This window comes from Dreissena polymorpha, chromosome 1 (assembly GCF_020536995.1).
Source record: "Dreissena polymorpha isolate Duluth1 chromosome 1, UMN_Dpol_1.0, whole genome shotgun sequence".
Taxonomy (NCBI): domain Eukaryota; kingdom Metazoa; phylum Mollusca; class Bivalvia; order Myida; family Dreissenidae; genus Dreissena; species Dreissena polymorpha.
In genome coordinates this window covers 138416881-138427491 of record NC_068355.1, presented here as the reverse complement: position 1 = coordinate 138427491, position 10611 = coordinate 138416881, and the positions used below count along the sequence as shown (strand labels likewise).

The window sequence follows — 10611 nt, the reverse complement described above, 5'->3', positions numbered from 1 at the left end:
TCAGTAAATTTGAAAGGTTAGTGTCTTGTTATTATGTCAAATACTATTATCTGGTGAACCCTTAGCGGACATGACTCGAGGTGAATTTACAAACAGTCTTAAGATAGGTTACAAAGCACTGTAAATGAAATAGAATGTCTGCCACTGTATATGCTTCTGTTTGAAGATGACTTTTTTACATTAAATCTTAAAGGTCTATATGTCCAACTATATTGTTTATAGAATTATTCGGGAATATGTTTCTAACAAAAAAGTTTTTTAACTTCAAACGCGCACTTATTTTCGGTGGACAATTTGTTACTTTGGCATATTATTTTTCTATAATCGGAAACTAGCTCACGCTATTTAAACACTTAATGCGCTATCCATACCATACGATCATACCACTCGCCTTTGTTGCTGTGCCCTCAGGAAACGCTGTATATTTAAACAAAATCACTTATGTTTGACTTTAACGTGAAACCGATTATTTTATACGGTAGACAGAGAGATGTGTTCATGATTTGAAATACATGTAAACAGAAAATGTTCATGTTCAGTTAAGCAAGTAGATATTAGAACTTAAAATACAAACATGTTCGCCAGCTGTTCTTTGTAAATTATGAAAAAAATCATAAATATAAATTTTGGTTCGTGTAATTCAAAATATAACTAGAACAGAATGGTTAATTATACATTCGAGTCGCTACGATATGGCTACTTCGGGTATCTAATGATAATAGTTGTGATTGTCTTCAATTAACAAGTAAAAGGATTCATGAACACTGTATTGTTTCGTGGTCTGATTCTGTAAACTCGCGGTAAAAAAAGAATATGTTCAAAATATTTAAAAAGTACGTAGACATCAATTATAGTGATAAACAGAGAATTGATCTGTCGCGATTAGAAAAGCATCCAAATCACTCAAAATTGAAACTGGAAGCTACCGAAATGTGAAAAAGCAGGAAAACTATTTTAAATGTAATAATAATTATGGTGAATAAGATCATTGTTCTTTCTTTTTTGTCTTTTAAATCATGTCCTAAGACGAAAGTATGATAAATACTAAGTCGTTTTCTATGCGACTTTCTGACAATTATAGTAAGATTTTAGAATGTTCTTACAATTATTTTTGACTTAATAAATCCTATTTCTTTCATATCTGACTAAGTAAATCAGTCTAAAAAAGGAGTTAATCAAACAGCCATCTTGTTTAAAGGCAGAATAAAAAAATAAATGCAGACATGTGAATTAATGTAACTTCTTTGGTATTTGGGTTCTATTTTGTTTAATCTTTAACAGTCAGACAGCAAACTTTAAATATTAAGTTTATTAATGTTCTATAACATATATAGATGATGAATTCAATGAAGACGTCCAGACTTGAAATACACGATGTTGGAGTAAGATGAAGGATTTAAGTCAAATTGTGAATTTGACTTCTCTCATAAACCGCTCTCCCAACTTCTCTCCGAACGTGATGTTAGATGTAATAATTCATCAACTGCCGTCAACTGTCAACTCGACTGTCCTCAACAAACGATTGCGCACCAATGAGAATTTGGCGCGTGCAGATAATAACACCTCACAGTAAAGGCTATTTAAAAAGGTTACATAAGGTTACATTCAACAATTTAAAAACAACGTCGATTGTCCAGCCCTGTCACATACTTCCCCCTTGTGAGAAATCACGTCCCGTCATTAATCAAATATTACAAAGAATATATCAAGTTGATCATTCATACTGTTACAATACTTTAATCAAGCAACTAAATTCTCATACTACACATAAGTTTAAGACTTCTACACTACAACTAGGACTTCAACTTCCCCTTAAGCTAATTCTCCATTTGAAGAATTATATAGACAAAAATAACTCTTGAAGTTACTCGTCTTATAGCATATCTTTAAAGCTATTACACTAGTTATTTAATAAAATAATCTAAATATAGTTAAGAATATGTACACGGACATAATATGTGTGCATCAACAAATATATTGAATAGTCAATTCACCATTCAAACTCATGCATACAATACAATTGTAGATAACTTTCATTATACAAGTTATCATGAAAATTTAAAACATAAACCTTCTGAAGTGATGTATGGTCTAAAGACTCTATAGTTCTTGGAGTTAATATCTCAGACACAGCATTTTGTCTCTGTTCTGATGTCATACTAAACATGTGAAAGTCATCATATTTAGCCGGTTGTTTCCTGCTCCTTGATGACCTTCTTGGAGTCGGAACTAGTACTTGTTGTTCTTGTGGTTGCGCCCGCGGTCTAGGAATAGGTGATTCCCTTGCCCTTTGTTCATCAGTTTCACCTCTAGTTGATGTATCATGTAGACTGTCAGGGTACTCCTGTTGAGTTTCGTCTGCATCCTTCTCATCTTCTGGTGTTGTTGCTACACCATCTTCAGGAAGTGCATCTTCACTTACTGATCTTCTTGGAGAAACGTTACTGCTCTCTACCTGTTCATCTTCATTATCTTCGCTCTCTTCCTCTTCAACAGCCATTTGTTCTGTTGAATCACTATCTCTCTTCCTTTGGATTCTGCGGTGGGCGTACCCACTTGGATAAACATATGCTGCTTCATCCTCTGAATCCGTATCGTCTGTGACGTCACATGTGTCTTCTCTCTCTGGTCGAACTGTCTCAGTTGTGACCCTAGTGGAACTCTCTTCTTCAACCGGCGTTTCAACGTCTTGTTTCTCCTCTTCTAATCTTGCAACAGGGTACAGATGGTTCCTGTGCACAGTCTTCTCTGCTCCATCAGGTCATCTTATTGTCACCTATATTCAATCTAGTAGCTTTTGCCTTATTATCATAGTATTTCTTTTGTTTAGTTTGGGCATTTTCAATAAATCTACTGGCAACCTCTCTTGCTTTACTAATCCTTTCTTTCAAGTCACATACATATTCTTGATTTAATTTGTTGTTATTTGTTTCTGGTTCTTCAAACATGGCATCAATTGGTAGTTTTGGCGTACGCCCGAACATTATTTCAAATGGACTTACTTTTGTTGTTTCATGCCTTATGCAGTTATTGGCAAAGACTATGGTGCGGTAATTTTTCCAGTCAGGCTTTTTATCAGGCTCTAAAGTTCCCAACATGTTCAGTAATGTTCTATTCATTCGCTCTGTACACCCGTTTCCCATTGGATGATATGGTGTTGTTCGGCTTTTCTTAATTCCCATTAAATCACACACTTCTTTGATTAATTCCGACTCAAAATTTGCTCCCTGATCTGAATGAAGCTTTTCTGGGATTCCGTAGGGGACAATAAAATTATTGAATAAAGCATCTGCTGTTGTTTTGGCAGTCTGATTGCGAGTTGGTATAGCAACAGCAAATTTGGTAAAGTGGTCAGTGATCACTAAGATATTACCACATCCTTTAGAAGGTTCAAGAGCCAAGTAATCCATGGATACTTATTCAAGTGGGAAAGGGGATTGAATGTTCACCAATTCAGCTCTGTTGTTGGTAGATGTTTTTCTTTTCAGAATTCTATCACAGTTAGTCACCCAATTTTTAACATCCCTAGACATGTTAGGCCAAAAATACCTACTTTTGATCAAAGAAAGTGTTCGGTCCCTTCCAGGATGACCAATGTCATTGTGTAAACCCTTCAGTATTTCATCCCTATATACTTTGGGTAAAACTAACTGTCTAATCTTTTCAGAATTTTCAGACACCATTTCTTTGTATAAAATTCCTCTTAAGATATTGAAATTCTGGAAATGTTTTCTCATTATAAAGTCTTCTTTACTTCTCATCTGGTTCTTGTCTGGTAGATAGTAATCAATAACAATGCGTCGCAATCACTCAATCAAAGGATCATTTCTCTGGTGGGATCTTATTTCTCTCAACTCAATCTGAGCCATCACATTATCAGGTGTTTCAGTCACTTCAACTATGTTAATGTTGTTACAGTGTAATGTTTCAATAGCAGGTATCTGTTCTGTACAATTGATGCAACAAATTGCTTTAATTGTAGAATCTTCTATTTCAACCTTTTTGGTTATGTCTTTCAATGTTACACATTCATGTGGGTACCTGCTCATGGCATCTGCATCACCATTTTTAAGACCAGCTCGGTAAGTGATGTCAAAATTAAATTCACTTAAGGCAGAAACCCAGCGTTGACCAGTAGCATCTAGCTTTGCAATTGTCAGTATGTATGTCAACGGGTTGTTATCAGTGAATACCTTGAAATATTGTAGAGACAAGTAAATCTTAAAATTTTTCAGTTACTGCCCATTTCAATGCCAAGAATTCTAATTTGAAAGCAGAATATTTTTTTCAGACTTGGATAAAGATCTGCTGGCATAAGCAATTCCTCTTTTGTCCTGGTACAATACAGCACCTAAACCAGTGCCACTGGCATCAGTGTGAAGTTCAAAAGGTTTGGTGAAGTCGGGATATGCTAAGATAGGCGGAGATGTTAAAATGTTAAAATATTTTTCAATTTATCAAAAATGTTTTGTTCTTCTGATGTCCACTTCCATTCCTTTTTGTTTTCTGGGATCCTTTCTCACATGCAGTTGGAGGAAGGAGATCAGTTAATGGCTTGGTAATAGAAGAAAAATTCTTAATAAATCTCCTATCATAACCTGCAAAAGCAATGAAGGATCTTAAGTCATTCGGAATTTGTTGGTCTTGGCCAATTCTTATTTTTTTCAATCTTGCTTGGATCAGTCTCATTTCCTTCACTCCACACAACATGACCCAGAAAGCCAATTTTTTTCTGAATAAAGAATCATATTTCAGGAGCTAATTTGAGTCCACATTCAGCAAGTCGCTTTAAAACTATATCAAGCCTTTCCAAATGTTGTTTGTAAGAGTCGGAACAAATAATGAGATCATCTAAGTATATGACGCATATTTTCATATTTAATTCTCCTAAACATTCTTGCATGAGACGTTTGTAGGTTTCGGGACAATTTGATAAACCAAATGGCATTTTGTTGTATTGAAAGAAACCTAAAGCTCCAACTGTAAAGGCTGTTCTTTCTTTGTGTGTATCTTCTATTTCCACTTGATGGTACCCTGCTTTCATATCTATTGTTGAAAAATATTTGACTCCATTTAAAACATCAAAAACCTCTTCTATCCTGGGTAAAGCAAATGGATCTTTCATTGATTTATTATTAAGTTCCCTATAATCCACACACATTCTTAAATTTCCATTCTTTTTTCTAATTAAGACAATGTTGCTACACCAAGTGGATTTAGATTTCTTTATAATTCCTGTGTCTAATAATTGTTGCAAATGTTGGCGTACTTCATCTATCATATGAGGAGGTATCCTTCTGTGTTTTTGTTTAAATGGCACTTCATCAATAAAATCAATCCTATGTTAAATTTGATCACAATGTCCAAAGTCATGATCCCCTTTTGAAAATATATTTTTATGCTTTTCAAGCAATTGAACTATTTGACTCTTCTGATCTGAGTTTAAAAGATTATTGGCATCAATCTGTTGTAACACATCTTTTTCATCAAGTTGGTTACTAGTGGGGATATTTTGTTCAATTGTTGCTGGCTGCAACTCACATATCATAGTCTTTGGTGATATTACTACACTATTGGTAGTTAAATTTGAAATGTTGACAACAACTAGCTGACCCTTTAAAAGGAGTAATTAACTAAGCCTGGTGTTATGTCAACAAATTTAGGTAAGCCAGTCAATGGTGACTCTGTGGTCACAGCCGGGGTAGGTTGCATGTCCAATTCACTGTCTGAGAAACAATAAATATCCTTGGACTCATTTGGTCCTAAAATAATTTTGTTCTGATTTGCAGATTTTAAAATAGCAATCCTATGATTATTTTTCTGCAATTCTTTTTCTCGGATATTCATGATCCTAAATGCTTGGCACCATGGTACATGCATGTTTGCCTTTTGCAAATACTATGTGCCAAACTGGCTTTTACAATTGTCAAGAAAACATGACAAAATATTTGTACCAATAATAATTAGTGTTATTGCTGAATAATCAGTATCTCTACAAATAAGAAATAGACACTTAAGTGGTTCCGCTCTAGATAACCCGTCTTTGACATGTAGTTCAGCTTTAATAAAGCCAGAATATGGCAAATGATTGCCATCCGCACATTCAATCTTGATAAGTTCATTCAAAGGTTGAATTGGAAGGGATTTCAAATGTGTATCATAGAATTTCTGGGCTATGACACTTACACAACTACCCGTGTCTTAAAGTGCTCTTGACTCAATATTTTCTATTAGTAGGTTAACTTCATTTGAGTCACCTACAAATGTAGGGTCTTTTTTTGAAGTACCACCATTCGACCCTTTCATAGTGGCACACGTTAGTTTGGGCAGAGTCTTGCAATATGGCCCTTACGGCCGCAATTAAAACATGAGGCAAGAAACTGTAGCTGCCTAGTGGGCGTTAGTGGTTCGTTAGACCTGCCCCGCTGACTGCCTTGTCCTCTACCAGGGGGTCTACTGAAGCCCCTTCTTTGACTCCTACTGAAGTCTCTACCTGCGTACGCTGAGGAATTATGTTCATGTTTTTCTTTTTCTAACCTCCCAGTTCTTTCATTAAGTTTAATCAAAAGATCTTTCACTTCAGATAATTCTGATTTCTTTGGGGCTACATTCATTGCATGACACTTTTTTGATTCAGACTCTGGGCTTTTAATTTCTGCTTCCATGATTCTTAATTCCATTTTAAATTTATTATAATCATGAACTGTATCAAATTTATACCCTGCCATTTGTTTAAGTTTTTTCTTTAAACCTTTGTATAATACTCGTTTCAAAATCTCAGTGTTGCCTTTAGTACATCCTCCTTGTTTGACTATAAACTCATATAAGTCCTCCTATCTCGCGCAATATGTGGATATGTCCTCACTTATTTTCTGCTCTATTGAGTAGAATCTCTGCAATAGAGATTCAACTGGTTCGATACAACCAAACTCTTGTTCGAGTTTACGAACAGCAGCATCCAATGTCAGACCCACACCTGCTCTTCGTAGATGGTAACTAGCCTTTCCTCTCAAGGCTCGTCTAAGTCCGTACAGGATTTGATCTCCGCTAAAAATGCCTTCTGCCTAAAGCGAGTCTAATTCAAATTTTAACCCTTTCCAAATCACACCACCTTTGTTGGCTTCACCATAAAATATGGACAATTTAGGGTAAGTTTGACCAGGACGGCTAACGTTGGATCTCTCCTGTGCTGAATTTCTACCATCAGGAGAAGACAAGTTCATCTGTCGCATAAGATACGATAAATCATCTGCGTCTTCCACCTTTTAATGCTTTTCCGGTAATGCCCTGAATGCTCTAAGCAATTTCTCTTCATCCTCTGAGATACATGTAGTATGCCGAGACTCTGATATGCCAGGTTCATCATACTGTTTTGACCGTGCCATTAAAATTCAAATAAGATAAAAAATAATTTTCAACGGAGTTTATATAACTAAATTTTCTAATAAAATTCAAATAAATTTAGCTCATAAACACATTTTAAACAATGTAGCTACATATTGTAAACATAAGAATGTAAATGTCCACAATATTATTGTTTGAAAGCAATCATGTAAAACTAAACCGGTGTGCTAAGAATCCACCAGCTTGAATTAGCTAGTAACACACAATTGTCACGATATTAATCAATAAAATAAAATTGAAAACCTGCGAACAAACGACTCAGTCAAACAATTGAAGAGTCAAAAAAAAATATGACAAAGTCAAACAATTGATGAACATAAATAGCTTTAAATATCCAAGTACTATTTAATCATTAGTGTTAGCAACAACAAGAATATTACTAACCTTGAAAATAAATCAAAGTATTTATGTATCAGCTTTAAAAAATTAAACAAAATTATAGTGCCCCTTAAAAAATATATAGTTTCCCTTTAAGTAAAAATGATAAATTGATAATGTCCCTTTAAAGTTGATTTTAATTACTAAATACACATGTCCCTTTTATAAACACTATAATGTGTAAATACGGATTTATATCAAGAACCAAATATAATTGTTTAATTAAATAATAATTCCACTCGAAACAATTATTATTTAACTACACTGTTATTTATTAAATTAAAATAAAGTTACAGTACTATTCAGTATTCAAGACAAAATAGTAATCATTGACAACACTAAAACTAAATTAGTTTTAGATGAGATAACTTTAAAAGTATTTAATTTCTTTAACTGAAATTTGTTTAAGAAGAAATCAAATGCAATAGCTACAAAAGATTATTATTAAAACTATTATAACTAATTCTAGTTATCAACTACACTAAATATGAATGATCAACTGAAGTGATTGCAATAATTCCAATTTCTTGAATGTAAACAAAGTACAGGTCACTGGTTAAGGTCAGATAATGTCATCAACCAATGAAATTCGGGAAACGCCACAGAAATTTTGGGAATACCACTCTGTAAATAGATGGCCAAGAAACACAACCAATGAAAATAGCCAAATGAAAACCGGTCAGTAACAGCTGGGAACCAACGTTCTATATTGTATCCCAGAACACAGACAGAAAGTAAACACAGCAGAGGCAAAATAATTGGGCTGTACTTAAAATATTTAGAAGGAATGTATAATCTACATGTAAATTGTAATTGAATAAAATGGCAGCTTGTGTCTAGATAATAACAGATAAGTTATATTTGAATTATTATTTGGAACGACTGTTAGATGCTAATAACCCATAACCAAGGGAATTATTTATAAAGTGACTACTCTCTTACTTAACAATATCATACATATTTTTATACAAAAACTGCAGCAATTGTAATTTTTTGGGGGAAATATTTTTCAAACTGTTTATGAGCTGAATAAACAATTGAAGTTACTAAAATTGTTTATAGATAGGTTAAAAATTTTACTGCAATCCGTGTATAAATAATCAAAATAGGTACTCACTCATTCACCAGATTCTGCAATATCATTCATGGAAACAATTTTTGGCCACTAGTATAGTATCAAGTTTATAGTTTCTTATTCAAACAAGTCACCGTCACTGATTTATTGTTCGTAACCTCTTCACTCACTCCTCCCAGCTTGGCGAAGCAGCGTCCTCGATGAGAATGTTTTTGCACCAGATCCTGCAGGAATTTGATGTACACGACGTAATGCGAGCCCTGGAATGCCCGCGATGTCTACACTGATGTAGTTAAACAGACTAAACTGTCCGTTCAGCTTGAAACTATGTCACCTGTCTAAGTGATGTGACGATCCTCTATAATGCTTATGGAACGGATGTTGACGTCAGTGGTTGTCAACAATTCTTGTCAACAATATGAACGTGAAAATTCTTCTCTTAAGGCTTAGGTCACTGTTCATAAAACTCTGAACGACTTAATGTTCAGAAATAAAAAACACTTGCTGTCATTAATTTGAAAGTTTAAACCCACAAAGCCCCACGTTTGGCGCCATTGTGACTTCTTGGGTATTTGGGTTCTATTTTGTGTAAACTTTAATTGTAAGACAGCGAATATTAAGTTTATTAATGTTCTATAACATATATAGATGACAAATGAAGACGTCCAGACTTGAAATACAAGATGTTGGAGTAAGATGATGGATTTAAGTCAAATTGTGGATTTGACTTCTCTCATAAACCTCTCTCCCAACTTTTCTCCGAACGTGATGTTACATGTAATAATTCATCAACTGCCGTCAACTGTCAACTCGACTGTCGTCAACAAACGATTGCGCACCAATGAGAATTTGGCGCGTGCAGATAATAACACCTCACAGTAAAGGCTATTAAAAAAGGTTACATAAGGTTACATTCAACAATTTAAAAACAACGTCGATTGTCCAGCCCTGTCACATTAATTCAGAAGTTACTTACGTTTTAGTTTTTCTAGTTGTACAAAATCCAAAAGCACACGTTTTTGTCTTTGATACAAGAACCCTACATTAGGTATTGTTTATATGTGTCTTATATTAACGCACATACAACTATAGTTGTACATAAGTAATATGTAACGCTTTGACAAGGTTATGTATATTTAAATCTCAACATAGGTCAATGTTAAAATTGGGTTAACTGAAGTGATATCATACGATATTACATCCGCACAGTAGTGCAAGTGTACTGTGACACTTTTGGTAACATGATATTCATATATATTACCTAGATTAAGAACGTTGTGTACTTTAAAAAAAAGTTTCAAACAATTACCTAATATTAGAAATTTAAAAGCACCAGGTCAATTGAAGTCCTGCTTTATGCCTATATCCACAGAAACCTTAAATTTCCGTGGCGACTGTAAAGATTTATATGATTTGCTGGAAAGTAAAAATGACATCCTTTTGTGTTCCATTTCTTAATATACGTTGACTTAAATGCAATAACAAAACTAGTGATGTTTTCCGGTAGATTGATTTTATGAGCTGTTCCTCTGTAAATCATTTATGTTTTGTTCAATAATTATAATGTCTAGCATAATATATAACAGCCGTATATTGTACAGAGGTATTATGTATACATATCAATGTTACAACTTTAAAGTATATTTTAAGATGAACATAATAGTGTAGACATTACCACATTGGAATGTGCTTAATAGTTAGATTATGATTGAAACTTATAAAATAATACGAATGAGACTAGTTCTGGGAAAATG

The 10611-nt window shown here is 34.0% G+C and overlaps 1 protein-coding gene across 2 annotated transcripts in view; it reads right to left on the bottom strand.

The window, feature by feature from the left end:
- LOC127851760 (uncharacterized) overlaps positions 1 to 10007 on the bottom strand; it is a 25240-nt gene extending 15233 nt beyond the window's left edge. The window contains exon 1 of one of the 2 annotated variants that reach the window (XM_052385640.1): positions 8900 to 10007. The gene's annotated coding sequence lies outside the window, so the exon portion shown is untranslated. The remainder of the gene's footprint in view (positions 1 to 8899) is intronic. The other variant, XM_052385647.1, reaches the window with a different exon arrangement.
- Between the last annotated feature and the right edge of the window lie 604 nt (positions 10008 to 10611).